Source organism: Dendrobates tinctorius, unplaced genomic scaffold (assembly GCF_039654945.1).
Source record: "Dendrobates tinctorius isolate UK_male_01 unplaced genomic scaffold, ASM3965494v1 ptg000028l, whole genome shotgun sequence".
NCBI lineage: Eukaryota > Metazoa > Chordata > Amphibia > Anura > Dendrobatidae > Dendrobates > Dendrobates tinctorius.
Window position 1 is genome coordinate 34,327,308 of NW_027361696.1, and position 20,139 is coordinate 34,347,446.

At 41.4% G+C, this 20,139-nt stretch overlaps 1 pseudogene; it reads right to left on the minus strand.

The window, feature by feature from the left end:
• LOC141084972 (uncharacterized) overlaps positions 1–7,384 on the minus strand; it is a 42,887-nt pseudogene extending 35,503 nt beyond the window's left edge.
• Between the last annotated feature and the right edge of the window lie 12,755 nt (positions 7,385–20,139).

A 20,139-nucleotide genomic window follows, 5' to 3' on the forward strand; every position in this document is an offset into this window, starting at 1 on the left:
AAAGACGAAAGAATCTAATTAATAAAAATATTGGAGAAAGAGAAACCAATCACAAACTAAAATGTTTCTATACTAATGCACAAAGCATGGGCAACAAACAAGGAGAATTGGAACTACTAACACAGGAACAGAAATATTATGTAATTGGAATCACTGAAACTTGGTGGGACAATACACATGATTGGAATACAAGACTAGAAGGATACAACTTATTTGCAAGAAACAGACTTGATAAACGAGGAGGGGGTGTCGCATTGTATGTTCGAAACGCGTATATCTGCACAGAGATTGAAGCTTCAGAGACTGGGAGTTCTGTGGAAACTGTTTGGGTAAGAATACAAGGACAGAACAATGGAAAGGACACCATTGTAGGCATTTACTACAGGCCGCCTGTGCAAGCCGAATATATAGATGAACTCTTTATGCATCAGATGGCCAAGTTCTCCAAAAAATATGACATAGTTGTCATGGGAGATTTCAACTATCCAGACATTTGTTGGGAATCTCTCTCAGGCAAAACTAACAGGTCAAGGAAATTCTTATCCTCTCTTGCTGACAACTTTATCTTCCAAAAGGTAAGGGAGAAAACAAGGGGAACTGCTACCTTGGATCTAATCCTTATAAACAGGGAGGAAATGGTTGAGGAGGTAAAAGTGGCTGGGACCCTAGGAGGTAGCGACCATGCTATTTTAGAATTTTGGATTACTAGAGGTGGAAGACCTGTGAAGACTCAGACGTCAAGGTTAGATTTCAGAAAGGCAGATTTTAAGGGATTCAGAAAGAGAATTGGAGGGATCCAATGGCTGGATATCCTTAAAGACAAAAATGTCCAGGAAGGATGGGAAATCTTGAAAAATGAAATTCTCAAAGCACAGTTGTTAACAATTCCGAAAAGAGGGAAGAATAGGAAGCATTTAAGGAAACCAGGATGGATGAACACAGAACTTAAGCACATGCTAAAAAGGAAGAAAAAAATGTTTATAAAATGGAAAGAGGGAGGCATATCTAAAGAAGAATATAATGCTGTCTGCAGAACCTGCAGGGCACAAATCAGATTATCTAAAGCTGAAAATGAACTGAGGCTTGCAAGAGATGTCAAAAGCAATAATAAAGGATTTTGGGGATATGTGAAAAGTAAAAGAAAAGTCAAAGATGCTATAGGATTTTTACAGGATGAAAATGATGAAATGGTAAGACAGGATGTTGAGAAGGCTGAACTTTTAAATTCCTATTTTGCATCTGTTTTCTCTCAGAAAGGAAATGCAACATCAACTGTTATTCACTGTCCTATTAAGGGAATAGAAGAATCCAGGATATCTATAAACAGAAAGATAGTGAGGAAACACTTAGCTAACCTAAATGAATTCAAGTCTCCAGGTCCAGATGAATTACACCCCAGAGTACTGAAGGAGATAGCAGAAGAAATTTTTGAACCCCTCTCCATAATCTTTGAAAATTCTTGGAGAACAGGAGAAGTGCCAGAAGACTGGAGAAGAGCAAATGTTGTTCCTATCTTCAAAAAGGGGAAGAAGGTGGACCCAGGCAACTATAGGCCGGTGAGTCTGACTTCTATACCAGGAAAGATCTTTGAACAAATTATTAAACAACATGTATGTCAATACCTGGATAAGAATGAAGTGATTAAACAGAGTCAGCATGGGTTTCTAACTAATAAGTCATGTCAGACTAACTTAATTTCCTTCTATGACGGTATCACTGATTGGGTGGATCAAGGAAATGCTGTAGATATAGTATATCTTGACTTCAGCAAAGCATTTGACAAAGTCTCTCATACAATCCTTATTGAAAAAATGACTAAGTATGGAATGGACAAGGCAACTGTTAGGTGGATTCATAACTGGCTTAGTGATCGGACCCAAAGAGTGGTCGTAAATGGCTGCACATCCAGTTGGAAGAATGTCTCAAGTGGGGTACCACAGGGCTCTGTCCTGGGCCCTGTATTGTTCAACATCTTTATCAACGATTTAGATGAAGGAATTGAGGGTAAACTGATTAAATTTGCTGATGACACAAAGCTAGGAGGGATAGCTAATACTAGAGAAGAGAGAGAGAGGATTCAAAAAGATTTAAATAAACTGGAGAAGTGGGCAGCAACTAACAGAATGGTTTTTAACAGGGAGAAATGCAAAGTACTACATCTGGGCAATAAAAATGAAAAAAGCATATATAGAATGGGAGGAATAGGGCTAAGTGACAGCACATGTGAAAAAGACTTGGGTATACTAATAGATCACAGACTGAATATGAGTCAACAGTGTGATGCAGCAGCAAAAAAGGCAAATGCAATTCTAGGATGTATTAACAGAAGCATACAGTCTAGATCACGTGAAGTCATTATTTCCCTCTACTCCTCTTTGGTCAGACCTCATCTGGAATATTGTGTCCAGTTTTGGGCACCACATTTTAAAAAAGACATCAACAAACTGGAGCAAGTTCAGAAAAGAGCGACCAGAATGGTGACCGGTCTGCAAACCCTGTCTTATGAGGAAAGGTTGCAGGATTTGGGAATGTTTAGTTTGCAAAAGAGACGACTGAGAGGAGACTTAATAGCTGTCTACAAATATCTAAAGGGCTGTCACATTGTAGAAGGATCAACTTTATTCTCATTTGCACAAGGAAAGACTAGAAGCAATGGGATGAAACTGAATGGGAAGAGACACAGATTAGATATTAGAAAAAACTTTTTGACAGTTAGAGTGATCAATGAGTGGAACAGGCTGCCACGAGAAGTGGTGAGTTCTCCTTCAATGGAAGTCTTCAAACAGAGGCTGGACAGACATCTGACTGGGATGATTTAGCGAATCCTGCTTTGAGCAGGGGGTTGGACCAGATTGCCCAGGAGGTCCCTTCCAACTCTACGATTCTATGATTCTATGATTCTATGATTCTAAGGCTATTGTTGGCTTATCACAACTATCAACATTGTGATAACATTATCTGAGTGTTCTCAGCTGGGTTAATAATAGAAAGTCCAACTGTGATCTCTTGTATCTACCTGTCTCTTATCACTTGCAATTTTGTGAAAGGAAAGACAGTGACATTCTAGGAGAGTTGTCCAAGATATATACATATTTGAAAAATAATATAAGTTATAGTAAATATAAGATTTCAATACATTTTTTTCTAACCATACGTAAGATTAGGCTTTGGTCTAGAGTTAGGGTAATGGATAGGTTAAGGATTAGAGTTAGAATAATTTTTCAAGGGTGCCATCACTTTTGGCCATGACTGTATACATACACATAAATGCATTCATACATATAAATACATACATACATAAAACCATATATAATGCACATACTGTATAAATATATACATACACACAAAAATATATTCATAAATGCACATATGTAAACAGACTTGGACTGGCCCACAGGAGAAAAAGATAATTCTTAATTCTCTGGTTGGCCCCTGTTCAGGAGTGGACCACCACCCTCTTGTATGAGCAGTAGTTGGCACAATACACTCAATTCACTATTTCCAGACCAAGGCAGCATCTTATTCATTTAACAATTTACCCAGTTCATTGCTTTATAAATTTGTGAACAAGGAAAAAATCATATTTGCTTGCAGCTAAACGATGAGCCCCTGAACTTGATGTTACTGGTGGGCCCTTGACAACTCAGTCTTAGTCGGTATGTACTTACTGTGACGGTCTTCTGTGAGGAAGGGGGGACTAATACTGTCCCTGGAACTGGGACCCTAAGTATACCTGTACTGGGGATACTCTTTGGATGGTAGAGAGGCCCGAGTCTCTAACCTCACTATGCTTCTGTTAAACCATGATCTGTTCCCTCCACCACCACATGAGGCATGGGACAGAAATGTAAGGTAAACAAGACACAGAGACAAAACACGGATAACGAAAAGCAACAAACATACAACACTAACCAAAGGTAGTTAGATATATAGGGAAGGACAAGCATGTACCAACCAAATGGAAATAGAACAATGAGGAAAGTATACACCAAAAAACAGCATGCAATTATCTCCAGTAGCAACAATGATTTCCAATTCAGTACAGTGTCTCCAAGGAACTAGGAAACAAACTTTTCACTGACAAGACAGAGAAGGTCTGGCCAGGCTTTATGGGGAGAAGAAATGACCAGATCAGAAGCAGCTGAGATGGAGCTGAAAGCTTCTGACCAGCATAGAAAGGATCGCTAACATCTTCAGTACCAAAGGAAACCAAATCCTTTTAATATGGGACACAAACACACCGGCTAAATGGAAGATCTACAATTCAGAATACATTGTGATCTTCTAACCCCAGATCTCTCAGGAGGACGTGACACACTTGTGACACTTGCCACATAAATTAATATATTTATATATGCATACATACAAACATAACTGCATACGCACACATAAATACATTCATACATATGTATGTTGTACACATATAATACATAGAGCACACATTAATACATGCATATATGCTGCACATATACAACACACAAACATGCACACACATATACAGATTCACACACATGAATACACATTTACCAGCTGTAATTGGACTCTTAGCTTACCTATTTTGGTTAATTCAAGCAGTGAAATGCAGTCATCATTGGCGGATGAACATTTCTGTGCAATTCCATGACAGGAGTTTTCATTTTCTCCCACGCACTTTACACACAACTTCGGCACATCTAAAACAGAAGAGTCACACATTTGAAAAAACCCAACTTAGGGAAAGTTCATGCATGATGTCAATCTGTTAATTTCAGATAATGTCAAACTAGCTGATAAAGGCCACCATTCTGCAAACTCATAAATATCTATGGGAGTTGCATTACTGAGTAGTGATTTAGCTCAGGTACTATAGTTTGTTAGTTTGTGATGAATAAGCATCCATTTGTTTTACCTGGGAAATAAGCTCAGAAACATTTTCACTTCTCTTCCCTTTAGCAGCTTATTTATCCTGTGATCTTCAAACAAAACAAGGGAGAGAGCTCCCGGAAGAGTAAAAATATGTGCATCATGAGAGGGATACCAGGAAAAAACGACAAAAAAATATTTAGAAAATAAGGAGTCATTTTTTGCTGAAGACAAAATGTCTACTTAGATGAATGGACTAACACTGATCAGCTCATTGCCATGTGGCAATCTCTGACTAGTAGCATATCCCTTCAGAACTCATTTCATTGGTCACTAGTCAACAAGATGCTTCTTCTTTTCATTTGGCTTATCTTCACTGCTATCTTATTGTTTAAGACCAAGGTGTTAATGTTTCCTGTATCCAAGAAGTATCGTTTCTCCTTGTGGAGAATGACATGCTAAGCATGCCGCGATGAGGAGACTTAAAGCCGCAATGCTCCTCTGGGAAATATGATAATTGTCTCTTCAGAGAGGAAGAGGACTAGAACTCTAGTGCCACCTATTGGAAGTAGCGATCCTAAAAGTCAATGTCAACCCTTTAACAAGCCTTGTTACATGACTTAGGATAAACGCCAAAACCAGAATCTCAATTTGCAGACACTGTGTTTCAGAGTACTGCCCCTCATCAGTGCAAAGTGTGAGATATGGTTTGGCTGTGTGAGAGGTGTCTGACCGGTATTCAAGAAGTATCGTTTCTCCTTGCGGAGAATGACATGCTAAGCATGCCGAGATGAGAACACAAAGCCGCAATGCTCCTCGGGGAAATATGCAAATTGTCTCTTCCCAGAGGTGCACTGCTGCTTTAAGTCTCCTCATCTAGGCATGCTTAGTATGTCATTCTCTGTAAGGAGAAAAATGGCCTTATTCCCTGACTACAGACTTGTCCTTGGAAAACTACTCCCGATACCTGTAATGCTACTCCTGGCACTGATAATGTTATTGACTTTTTCTCTGGATGGAAAACTTGGTACCTGTGCTAATATTTGTGGTTAGTTCAAACTTTGTTCATAATCATAACTCATCTTTAGGCCTTCCTTTCTGCTTTCCTGGTAATGGTCCACACTACTCTTTGGCCGCATCACCGATTCATAAGTGTTTCAAGAATCATACCTTGGAAAACTACGACATCCAACTTAGTGTCTCCTTCCCACCAAAACTATGGGTGAAGATCAAGATTCCACAACCCAGTCTAGTTTTTTTAAAATAGACTTTGTCTTTGAATCTATATTGCGAGACATGATACACCCCCCTTCAAAACTCTTTGGCAATGAATATGGTTACTTCTCCATTCTTTTGCAAGTGTCTCCATTATGTTTCAAAGCTTCTACAGAGAGTTGCAAAAGCATGGTCAAATATCCATTCAAGAACAGCATGCAACTGTGCCCTACTCTCGAGATCGATGTGATTCCTAGTAGAAGGATCTGTAATATATGACTTATTTATGACATATCCTTTGATGAAGGTAAGAATACCCCTATAATCTTGAGGATTGACAAATAAATCTCTAAGAAGCACTGATAGGGGTTGCCCAGGATAAAAGTTATAAAGTATCAGTCTCACCTCTCTTTGGTCCTCCTCATACCTGACCTACCACCATTCGCAACTCCATTTAAGTCATCATCTTTTTCCTACTCCCTGGTCATCCAGTGGGTGCCGCCAACATTAACCAATCCCTACGCTGTTACATGGGGCGTCACAAATGTACGCTGCTTTCCACATAGTCACAAAGGATGCAACACTCATCAACCACATTTCTTGCTTCCACACATGACAGCAAGGTGTCCAGGATCCTGAACAAAAAGAAGGAAGAGGAGCGGTGGCATCATGACCGGTTTGTGGAGCACCTTAGAAAGGGGAGTCTAATAAAAAAAATGACCCATTTCCTGCCCAAACAGTCCAAACAAATGGCAACAAAGAAGTCGGGCCAAGATGAGATTAAAAGTTTATTTTCATTTTGCTGGATTTGTGCAAATTGAATTGCCCAAAATTTGGATGCGTCTCAATTTTTTGCATAAATTGTAAATGAATTTGATTTGTTTACAAAAAAGAAAATTCATAAATCGAATGGATTTGAAAAAAAAAAGAGAAATGCTGCATAGGTTTATTTTTTATTTTACCCTTTTCAATGTATCTAATAAATATTATACATAGATATAAACCATGAAAACTACAATGATTGTTATGTTATTAGAAGTATGATTTTATATAAATGTATTGAAGAATATTTCTGTATTTACAAAAAAAATACAAATAACACAAAAATAGCTGTGGATCATTGAGGTCACTTCACTCCATCACCCCCCCCCGTCTAGGTACCCACCTGTAGATGAGATGCTCCATAAGATGCAGAAGAACAGGAGACATGAGCTTTTCATGACTTTGGAGTTTCCGGAGGATGATCTGCAAACAAGTAGTTTACTGTGCTGTCTGGGTTCAGATTTACTTTATAACAGGGCGTTGGCTTCATAAGATTATGCCATAAAAAACACAGAGGGGAGGGGATAAATAAAATTGAAATGGCTAAGAGCAGGACAGTAAAAGCCTCAGTGTTACATCAGGCGTGTCTGAACTATCAGGGATCGGGATGTCTGCTGTCTTATTGTGATGATTGTGAGCAGGAGAAATACCAGCGAGCACAGAAACAGCTGGATTATAATGTCATTATGTATCAGGGCGAACCAGCAGCAAAGCAGAAGAGAAAAGATGGAGACAATAAAGCTACCATGAATATTGTAACATTTTACAGACATCAAAATATAAGATTATATTAAATTTTATTAAAGCATTAAATGGAATATAAAGAATTAATAAATGCGTATACATTTTTTGAGAAAAATGTCTCCAGAGCTGCACGCACTATTCTGCTTGTGCAGGCACTGTGTACATACATTACATTACTGATCCTGTACTGATCCTGAGTTACATCCTGTATTGCACTCCAGAGCTTCACTCACTATTCTGCTGGTGCAGTCGCTGTGTACATATATTACATTACTAATCCTGAGTTATATCCTGTATTACAGAACTGCGCTCACTATTCTGCTGGTGCAGTCACTGTGTACATACAGTACATTACATTACTGATCCTGAGTTACATCCTGTATTATACTCCAGAGCTGCACTCACTATTCTGCTGGTGCAGTCACTGTGTACATACATTACATGACTGATCTTTATTTACATCCTATATTATATTCCAGAGCTGCACTCACTATTCTGCTGGTGCAGTCGCTGTGTACATATATTACATTACTAATCCTGAGTTATATCCTGTATTATACTCCAGAACTGCGCTCACTATTCTGATTCTGCTGGTGCAGTCACTGTGTACATACAGTACATTACATTACTGATCCTGAGTTACATCCTGTATTATACTCCAGAGCTGCACTCACTATTCTCCTGGTGGAGTCACTGTGTACATACATTACATTACTGATCCTTTACGGATCCTGAGTTACATCCTGTATCATACTCCAGAGCTGCACTCACTATTCTGCTGGTGCAGTCACTGTGTACATACATTACATGACTGATCTTTATTTACATCCTATATTATATTCCAGAGCTGCACTCACTATTCTGCTGGTGCAGTCGCTGTGTTCATACATTACATGACTGATCCTGTACTGATCCTAAGTTACATCCTGTATTATACTCCAGAGCTGCACTGACTATTCTGCTGGTGCAGTCGCTGTGTTCATACATTACATGACTGATCCTGAGTTACATCCTATATTATATTCCAGAGCTGCACTCACTATTCTGCTGGTGCAGTCGCTGTGTTCATACATTACATGACTGATCCTGTACTGATCCTAAGTTACATCCTGCATTATACTAGAGAGCTGCACTCACTATTCTACTGCTACATTAACTGTGAACATACATTACATTACCGATCCTACGTAACATCCTGTATTATACCCCAGAGCTGCACTCACTATTCTGCTGGTGCAGTTACTGTGTACATACATTGCATTACTGATCCTGTACTGATCCTGAGTTACATTCTGTATTATACTCCAGAGCTGCACTCACTATTCTGCTGGTGCAGTCACTGTGTACACACATTACATTACTGATCCTGTACTGACCCTGAGATACATCCTGTATTATACCCCAGAGCTGCACTCACTATTCTGCTGGTGCAATCACTGTGTACATACATTGCATTACTGATCCTGTACTGATCCTGAGTTGCATTCTGTATTATTCTCCAGAGCTGCACTCACTATTTTGTTGGTGGAGTCACTGCGAGGAGGAACGTACACCCTCCTTTACTGCACAATGACATGAAAATCTCATGTGAAAGACTTGCAGAGAGTAAGCAGTGATCTTGGCTCTTGTATGTCAAGCCCGTAGTAGATCGTTAGCATGATTACTAGGACGATTAGCGGGGGGGAAACCATTGCCCTCTCGTCTAATCTGAAACTATTTTTACTGGAAACAGATTTTTTTTTAAAAATTTTTGCAATTTTTCTGCAATCACTTACTGTACAGAAGGCTTGTTAGGTGGGGTATTAACATCAGAATAAACACATGATGGCGGTTTGGAGGCCCGTCTCAGGTTCTTTACAATGCACATAATATTGTTGCATACAGATTGCATGTAATCAATGTATATTGTTAAATCAGGGCATGAGCTTTATGGCTTCATACTTCTTGGTCATGGAAAGAGAAACATCAGTAATGGTCATAAATGTGATTCTTCTCGTAAGCATTTGTACTACTGTATTTGTAACAAGAAGCAAAAGTAATCTGATATTCACATGTGAACTGGAGACCAAGAGAGGAGTCATGGCACGACTCTGGAGCTTTATGTTTTCATTTGTGTCTGTGTGGTCGGTTTCACTCTCTGTTGCACCACAGCCTGTGTTGTCTCTGTCCAACTGCTGATAATACTCTTGTCTTTTTTTTACTTTGCTGTTTTGCTTTTGTGCAGGTGTTTTCAGTTACTAGTTTGGTTTGTCCTATCACATCTTGGGTACAGCTATTTATTCTCTCCTGACACATGCAGTCTTTGCTGGCTATATTCCTAGTTAGATGGATGATTGGAGTCCCAGCTTTTCTTGCCGCTTTCATGTATGACTGTTTGAACACGTCTTTAGCCCTGGGCCTCACCCTCTGTCTGTGTGCACCACATTCTAACCTCCCCTTGAGAAAGCTGTGGCAAAATGGGGGTTGAATGGGGCACTCTAATTTACAAACAGACATAGGTAAGTTGCAGTAGCTATCCTTGTGACATGCTTTGATAGCCAGTGAAAGATAGGTAACACCATTTGGGACCTTATTAGATAGTGATTCTCTTCGGCACCTTACAATTCATGCACTAAGCACATTCTTTATTCTCATCCAGTTAGATTGCAAAGTGTGTCCTATATCATTGATCCACACTGGATGTTCTTTGCTTGCTTTACCCTGCCTTAATCATGGTGTCAGGAGCCCCGCACTGCACTTGCTCACTGAGCCAGTGCGTGTGTCCTGAGTACAAAAACAGTGCTCAAAGATACCTGTGGAGCGGGCAGCAGCGGGGACGATGCATGCTCCAGGACCTGAAGCACGTGACTGCTGGGGGTGTGGCCTAAGCTCCACAGAGCTAGGAGCTGCAGGGAAACTCCTAGAAAGGTAACTACAGGACAACGTTACCAAGGGGCATAGACAGAGACAGAAACCAGATCAAGCCGGGTCAAAGCACGAGATAGCAGGACAGTACCAAAGGGTTAGACAGAGCGAATAGTCAGGACATAGCAATAGATCAGAAAACCAGAACGGGCAATGGACGGTACAATAGGGACAAACTGCAGCGGAGTAACAATAGCCAAGCCAGGAGTTCAGAACCGGAGAAGACAATAGTACCAAAACGAGAGACGTAGTACAGAGTGAGGAAACAGGCCGGGTCATACACGGGAAGCAAACAAGCAACGCAGAATACACGCACACCAGGGAGGTCGGTCAGACACACAGCCAGAATAACAGTATAGCTGACAGAGAATGCTAGTCTGGAGTGAGTATAAATACTCCTCCCTGATCCAAAGAGAGGCTGGCAAAAGTTAACCCTGTGAGAACAGGACATTAACCATGTCCCAACTATGACACACGGTTTGCCCCTCTTATTTTTGGTTATTTCATCGTTGCTCTCTGTATGACCTCTACAATTGATGTATTTGACATTTTAATTATGTATTAATAATTTTTTTGTTTTTACTGCATTTTGTGGCTCTTGGTTACTCCTCTTTTTTCCTTGTCTTTTCTGCTTAGTGCTATTTAGAGTACTCCACACTTGCACACTTTGTCTACTATGGGGGAACTATATTGCATGTTTAGCTAGTTCCTGGCCATCTTGAAATTAATTATGTGGTTTATGAATATTAGATTCATATATTCCAACCTAGATGGATTATTGAAGTCCCAGCTCCCCAGTCAAGGATTATCTTCCTGAAGTTTTCTATATTGCTTCTCCTGTGGTTTATTTGCATGTTCCCTTTTCCAGGACACTTCTTATTTTGTTATATTTAGGGTCTGGGGGTTTTCATGTATACTGAAGGTTTTTTTTCTTTTCCTTTTCTTGCTGCTTTCATGTATGAATGTGTGAACACATTATTAGCCCTGGGCCTCACCCTCGGTCTGTGTGCACCACGCTCTGTTGTTGATGCTTTGGGTTACAGTCTGTGTATAGTTGAGGGTTCAGCTGAGGACACTTAGGGTCAGCCAATTTTCAGTGAGGGCGCAATTGCATAACTTTAGGGTGTCATCCTCCTCGGTCAGGTAGGAATTTGCCTTGTCCGTACAGGAACTTGTGGTGTGCAGGTTGAACATCTTCCTAGATTTATTGATTTCTATGCGAGTATTAGGGCTCAGTCATTGCAAGAGAGTTCATATAGACTGTCTATAATAAGATCCACACAAGATTCCATGGCACAGCCATATCCAGTAGCCGAGATCTACTGGTAGGACATAATCATGACAATGAAACTGACTTAGAATTAGAATCCAATATGGCACTGACTCCACGAAGTTTCCATATCCAGTTTTAGAATATTCTTCGACTCATGATTGATATTCATGGTGGAAATTTATGAGTTACATTGTTACATATAGTCAATGTTTTGTTACCCATTAATGGGTACAAGACATAAAATACAGTAGCTAAAAAGTGTGAAAAAATTAAATATTAAAAGGAGGTTGCCAGATGGCACGAAGTTACTGTGATCCTTTGCCATCTAGATACATTGCAGAGCACTGGCTTCATTTTGACATTTGTAGCTGGTAAGGGGAATGCCTCCCCCAATATGAGAGAAACATAGATTATGGTCCTCCCTGGCTCTTCTTTTGATCCGCCGGAAAGTTATTTTACAGAGACAAGTCTAATCTGATGCCATTTAGCCATTTTGCCTTGGGCTAGATATTACAATGTTAGGAAAAATTAGATCAGAGCAACATACAATAATATACAATATCTGGCAACATCAGAAATGGCTTTCTCAAATCTTCCATTGATATATAAAAAATTAGAATTATTGGAGTCATGGAATCTGTCTTCAAAATATATGCACAATTATTTATTTATATATAGACATCAAGTCTAGAAAGCAATAAAATATTTAGGCACACCTAGATGCAAAAATATTATATATGGGTAAATAAAATCCAGTAGACAACACTAAACTGAAGAGTATACAACTGGAGGAATCAAGTTCTTAGAAAGATAGACCATAATATATAGTGTATAGAGGACTTTAGGGGGCAAACAATAAAGTGGCTCACTCAAAATTGATCCTCAGCCATGTTGGTCGCTGTGTTGTCAGCAGACTGCCAGCCGCTATGCGCGTTTCGTGTAGGCTTCTTCGAGGGGCTGTGGCAAACTGATAGTTGTCACTGATAGTTTTTATATGCCAGCATCATCTGTTTCAATTGCGGGACAATCAGTATGGCGCATGTGCACACAACGCGAGCGCCGGAAGTTGAATCACCATCATGCTTCCCACGTGACGCGAGGGGTCAGGGAGCCGTTCCCCTAGCAACCGTGACCCACAAGCGTCACGCTCCGGACACCGGCAGCGATGCTCCAGAATGCCAGCGTCACGGGCAAGCGCACATGTCCATTGCACAGGAACATACTGTAGGTGTAATAGGGGTCAGTAAAAGAAAACCACAGTGTACAATGTCCGGATCGGGATTAACCTATCCAGAGAAATATAAATGAATAAAAATAAGGACAAAGTGCATATTAAAGTGCAAAATTACAAATAGGGCAATATGTCATATAAAAATAATATCATCAAAGATAATTATGATTATTAACAGCAGATATTAAAAGAGTGAACACATTATATAGCATAAAGCTACAAATTATCTATCTATCTATATATGTATAAATATATATATATATATATATATACTTTTTTATCAGGATGCATCTTGTCCCACACAATGTCACAAATATAGGTTTCCCACAATGAATATATCCAAAGAATCATACATAGAAGATACTACCTACTGATATATAACCCATTTAATTTTAAAGATAGATCATATTCCAATCCACATATAAGGGGGGTTGGTTTGACGTAATCCATATCTCCACAATGATTGATGGTTGTTATATTTGTTTTTTGATCCACATATCATGGTAGCACTTCATGTGGTATGCAGACGATGCAGCATCAATATGATGAAGACACCCAACAATAAAATAATAACTATAGAAGTAAAGAGAATAACATAGAACAGCTAAAATCAAGAAAACAGACACAACAAAAACAAAAAAAAACAAATCTAAAGAAATTAGCCAAGAGTTGTTCATTGAATCCATGTGGTACCTAAGTACCCAGAATGGTAATCCATCTACATTATCATTGAGACAGTGGGCATTTCATATCCCCTCCCCTTATTCCAGTGTGGATCCTATCTATATTCCAAATTCTGAGTTCTTTTGGGTTACAATTATGTCTCTTCTTGAAATGCCTAGAAAATGTTTTTAAGGCCTTCATGTCATTCGCCTCACAGGCGGCTAAGATATCCCTCATATGTTCATGCATCCTAATGCGCAGTTTATGCGAGGTTAGTCCTATGTAAATTAAATTGCAAATACATTTAGCGAAATATATCACATAAGAGGTGTTATATGTGATATCTAATATATAAAGCTCAAGTGTGTGTATGTATGTATGTATGTATGTCCGGGATTGGCATCCGCACCGTCGCAGCTACAGCCACAAAATTTGGCACAGTCACACGTCTGGACCCCGAGAGTGTCCTAGGCAATGTTGTGAGGTGAAATTTTAACCCCACGCGTTCCAATTCACCAAACAATTTTGCCCCTATCTACATAATGGGGAAAAAGTGTGTGTGTATCAAGCCCTGCCCCTCATTATGTTGTCATAATGGTTGCCATGGCGATATCATAATGGTTGACTATGGGATGGAGGATGTGTGATGGGTATATGGGCACTGGACTATGGGATGGAGGATATGTATGATGGGTATATGGGCACGGGACTATGGGATGGCGGATATGTATGATGGGTATATGGGCATGGGACTATGGGATGGCGGATATGTATGATGGGTATATGGGCACAGGACTATGGGAATGAGGATGTGTGAGGGGTATATGGGCACTCGACTATGGGATGGAGGATATGTATGATGGGTATATGGGCACAGGAATATGGGATGGAGGATATGTATGATGGTATATGGGCATGGGACTATGGGATGGAGGATGTGTGATGTGTATATGGGCATGGGACTATGGGATGGAGGATGTGTGATGGGTATATGGGCACTCGACTATGGGATGGAGGATATGTATGATGGGTATATGGGCACGGGCCTATGGTATCGTGGATATGTATGATGGGTATATGGGCACGGGACTATGGGATGGAGGATTGTTATGAATGAGTCACCGTAGGAGGCAAAAGCAGAAATACAAGCTAAGTCCAGAAAACCAGAGAAGATGGCAACTATCAGACTGCAGACCCCTGAACCTATCAACACAACTAGCAGTAGCCATGGGGGGTTCCTACGATGCCCTAGACCCCTCGATCACAGCCGGAGAAATACATAGGCCTAAAGAAAGAAAGGGGAAATCTAAACTGCCCCAGAGCAGACCCCAAAGCAATAGGCAGCCCCCAACATATAATGACGGTGAAGCAAGATGAAAATACTAACACAGACAGAAAGATAGACTGAGCAAAGACGGGGCCCCAAAACTACCTAGATAGGAAAGGACAGGAAGGCTGCTGTCTGCAATCTGCCAAAACCCTATCAAAGACATAAGCCAACCAGCTGATATGAAAAAGGCCCTGAAGCAGCTAGGCTTCAAAAACTGAATCAGCACTCAGGTATTTTCAGAAGACAGAGCTAAATGAATTCAGCACACCCCAGCAGGGAATGGCAGAAATCCAGAAAAACAAAGCAAAAACAAAGTCAAAGCACAAAAGCAAAAGGCCGAGCAGCAAACTTAGCTTTGGAGGAGCAGGAATTCAGACTGGTCTCCAAGGATCCCACAGAGAAATCACCCGCAGGGCAGAAGGGCGTCGGCAGCATTATATCCAGTCCGTAACTCCATTCAGCCAGTCACAATCATCAGCCTTAGGTGTTTGACAATCAGGCTCACTACCTTTCTTTACCAGAAGAGGGAGTTCCTCGGGCCTCAGTAATGAAGGGGAAAATGAACTCACAACAGTACCTCCCCCTTGAGGAGGGGTCACCGAACCCTCAACTATGCCACCAGGGCGATCAGGGTGAGCCCGATGAAAGGCACGCACCAATCGTTTGGCATGAATATCAGAGGTGGAGACCCAGGAATTATCCTCCTGACCATAACCCTTCCACTTAACCAAATACTGGAGTCTCCGTCTAGCCAGAAGGGAATCCAGTACTTTCTCTACCTCATACTCCATGTTACCTTCAACCAATACAGGGTCTGGAGGTGCCACCCCCGGAGCAACAGGTTCAACAAACCTCTTCAACAAAGATTTATGGAACACATTATGGATTTTAAATGTGACAGGAAGAGCCAAACGAAAAGAGACCGGATTAATAATCTCCACAATCTTGTAAGGTCCAATAAATCTAGGCTTAAACTTAGGAGAAGCCACCTTCATAGCAATATTTTTTGATGATAACCACACCATATCACCAACCTTAAACTGGGGACCAATGGTCCTATGTCGGTTGGAAAACCGCTGGGCCTTCTCCTGGGAGAGAGATAACTTATCCACCACTTGGTCCCAGATCTGGTGCATTCTCTCCACCACAGTGTCAACACCTGGGCAGGCAGAGGGCTTCACCTGCCCTGAAGAAAATCGAGGATGAAACCCAAAGTTACAAAAAAAAGGTGACATCAAAGTGGCAGAACTAGCTCTATTATTCAAAGCAAATTCGGCCAAGGGCAAAAATGAAACCCAATCATCCTGGTCAGCAGAAATAAAACATCTCAAATATGACTCCAAGGTCTGGTTTGTTCTCTCTGTCTGCCCATTGGTCTGAGGGTGAAAAGCAGAGGAGAAGGACAACTGAATTCCCAGCCTGGAACAGAAAGTTCTCCAAAATCTAGACACAAACTGCACTCCTCTGTCAGATACAATGTTCTCAGGAATCCCGTGCAAACGAACCACCTGTTGTAAAAACAGGGGCACCAACTCAGAGGAAGACGGCAACTTAGGGAGTGGTACAAGATGAACCATCTTAGAGAACCTATCACAAATCACCCAAATAACAGTCATCCTCTGAGAGACAGGCATATCAGAGATGAAATCCATTGAAATATGGGTCCATGGCCTCTTGGGGACAGGCAAAGGCATCAACAACCCACTAGAGCGAGAACACGATTTAGACCGGGAGCACGTCCTACATGACTGCACAAAATTCCTGACATCACGAGACAAGGAGGGCCACCAAAAAAACCGACTCACCAGATCTCTAGTACCAAAAATACCTGGATGACCAGCCAAAGCAGAGCAATGAACTTCAGACATCACTCTCTTCTTCCACTGGTCAGGAACATACAACTTTCCACTGGGACAACGCTCAGGTTTGTCCTCCTGGAACTCTTCCAGAGCAAGTCTCAAATCGGGCGAGATGGCAGAAAGAACTACCCCTTCGCCTAAGATGGTAGCAGGCTTGGTCACCACAGGAGAATCAGCAAGGAAGCTCCTAGAGAGGGCGTCTGCCTTGACATTCTTTGTTCCAGGAAGAAAAGAAACCACAAAATCATAACGTGTAAAAAACAAGGCCCACCTAGCCTGTCTAGGGTTCAAGCGCTTAGCCGACTCTAGGTAAATCAAATTCTTGTGGTCAGTGAGGACCACGACTTGATGCTTAGCTCCCTCCAACCAATGTCTCCACTCCTCAAATGCCCATTTCATGGCCAACAGTTCCCTATTCCCCACATCATAGTTACGTTCAGATGGAGAGAACTTTCGGGAAAAGAAAGCACAGGGATTCATTTTAGATGTTACAGGATCCTTTTGGGACAAAACAGCTCCTGCACCAATCTCAGAAGCATCCACCTCTACCTGGAATGGAAGTGAGACATCAGGTTGCCGCAAAACCGGGGCGGAGGTGAATCTTCGCTTCAACTCCTGAAAGGAAGAAACAGCCTCCGGAGACCAATTTAACACATCAGCACCCTTTTTAGTCAAATCAGTCAATGACTTGGCAATACTAGAAAATTTTGCTATAAATTTCAGATAAAAATTAGCAAAACCCAAAAACTTCTGGAGGGCCTTCAAAGAAGTGGGCTGAACCCAATCGTGAATGGCCTGTACCTTGGCCGGGTCCATTTCAATAGTTGATGGGGACAAAATAAATCCCAAAAAAGAAATCCTCTGTACTCCAAAAAGGCATTTAGATCCCTTGACATACAGGGAATTCTCCCTCAAGATCCGGAACACAGTCCGAATATGTTCCACATGAGAATCCCAATCCTTGGAGAAGATCAAAATATTATCCAGATAGATAATCAAAAATTTATCTACAAAATCTCGGAAAATATCGTTCATGAAGCACTGGAAGACTGAAGGGGCATTAGTGAGCCCAAAAGGCATCACCAGGTACTCAAAATGTCCCTCCGGAGTATTAAACGCCGTCTTCCATTCATCCCCATGCTTAATGCGAATAAGATTATACGCCCCCCTGAGGTCAAGCGTGGTAAACCAGCAAGCACCTTTAACTCTGGAGAATAGATCAGAAATCAGGGGTAACGGATACTGATATTTAACAGTAATTTTGTTGAGGGCATGATAATCAATACAAGGTCTTAATGATCCATCCTTCTTGGCTACAAAAAAAAAACCGGCACCCAAGGGTGACGAGGATGGTCTAATATGACGCTTCTCCAACGCCTCCTTAATATAGGATCGCATAGCCTCGTGCTCGGGTACAGATAAATTGAAGAGCCGACCCTTGGGAAATTTACACCCCGGGCTCAGTTCAGTTGCACAGTCATAACTCCTATGAGGAGGCAGAGACGCAGACTCATTCTCACTAAATACATCATAAAAGTCCGCCAAATAATCAGGAACATCATGCGACTGAGGAGAGGTGGAAAACACCGGAGCCTCACTAAAGGCACACCGACAACCCCAACTCACCACAGACAGAGATTTACAATCCAAAACTGGATTATGAATCTGTAACCAGGGAAACCCCAGAACAACAGTATCATGCAGATTATGCAACACCAGAAATCTGCAATTTTCTTGATGGTCTGGGGCGACCCGCATTACCACCTGGGTCCAAAACTGGGGTTTATTTTTAGCCAAAGGAGTAGCATCAATTCCCCTCAAAGGGACAGGCGTCTGCAGAGGTGTCATCGGAAATCCACAACGTTTAGCAAAATCCAAGTCCATTAGGTTTAGGGCTGCTCCCGAATCCATAAATGCCTTGGCGGAAAATGTGGACAGGGAGCAGATCAGAGTAATAGCCAGAAGAAACTTAGGTTGAACGCCCCCAACAGAAAACGTGTGTGCAAAGCGTTTCTCTCGTTTGGGACAGACAGAAATAATATGCGAGGCATCTCTACAGAAAAAACACAACTTATTATGCCTTCTGAACTCCTGACGCTGCTCTCTGGAAAAAACTCTTTCACATTGCATAGGTTCAGATATTTGTTCAACAGGTGGCAACACCTCTCGTGCAGCTTTGCGTTCGCGCAAACGCCGATCAACCTGAATGGCTAGTGACATAGAATCATCAAGACCAGAGGGAACAGGAAATCCCACCATAGTATCTTTTACGGCTTCTGACAACCCCTTCCGAAGGAGAGCAGCCAAGGCATTATCATTCCAGGTAGTAAGTACTGCCCACTTTCGGAATTTTTGACAGTACAATTCTGCAGAATCACGACCCTGGCTCAATGCCAGCAGGGTCTTTTCAGCCTGATCAATGGCATTAGGTTCATCATACAACAACCCCAAAGCTTGAAAGAATGCGTTCACATTAGTCAGAATAGGATCATCTAGTTTCAAAGAAAACGCTCAATCCTGGGGATCGCCACGCAGGAAAGAGATGACAATTTTAACCTGCTGCGCGGAGCTCCCTGACGAGTTAGGCTTCAAGGCAAAAAATAATTTACAATTATTTTTGAAATTCCAAAATTTAGACCGATCCCCAAAAAATACATCAGGTGTAGGAATCTTTGGTTCAGCAGCATGTGAATGAGCAAGGTAGGCGGAAATTCCCCGCACTTCCGCAGCGAGCTGCTCCACACGATCAGACAATTGCTTTATCTCCATTGAGAGAAAAAAAAAATTCCCCCTACGGCCTCAGAGATATAGAGGAAAAAATATACACACTTTTTTTTTTTTTTTTTTTTACAATTCTTTCCTGCTATTGAGTACCCTAGAATCTGCGGTATGGCGGGTGATTCTGTTATGAATGAGTCACCGTAGGAGGAAAAAGCAGAAATACAAGCTAAGTCCAGAAAACCAGAGAAGATGGCAACTATCAGACTGCAGACCCCTGAACCTATCAACACAACTAGCAGTAGCCGTGGGGGGTTCCTACGATGCCCTAGACCCCTCGATCACAGCCGGAGAAATACATAGGCCTAAAGAAAGAAAGGGGAAATCTAAACTGCCCCAGAGCAGACCCCAAAGCAATAGGCAGCCCCCAACATATAATGACGGTGAAGCAAGATGAAAATACTAACACAGACAGAAAGATAGACTGAGCAAAGACGGGGCCCCAAAACTACCTAGATAGGAAAGGACAGGAAGGCTG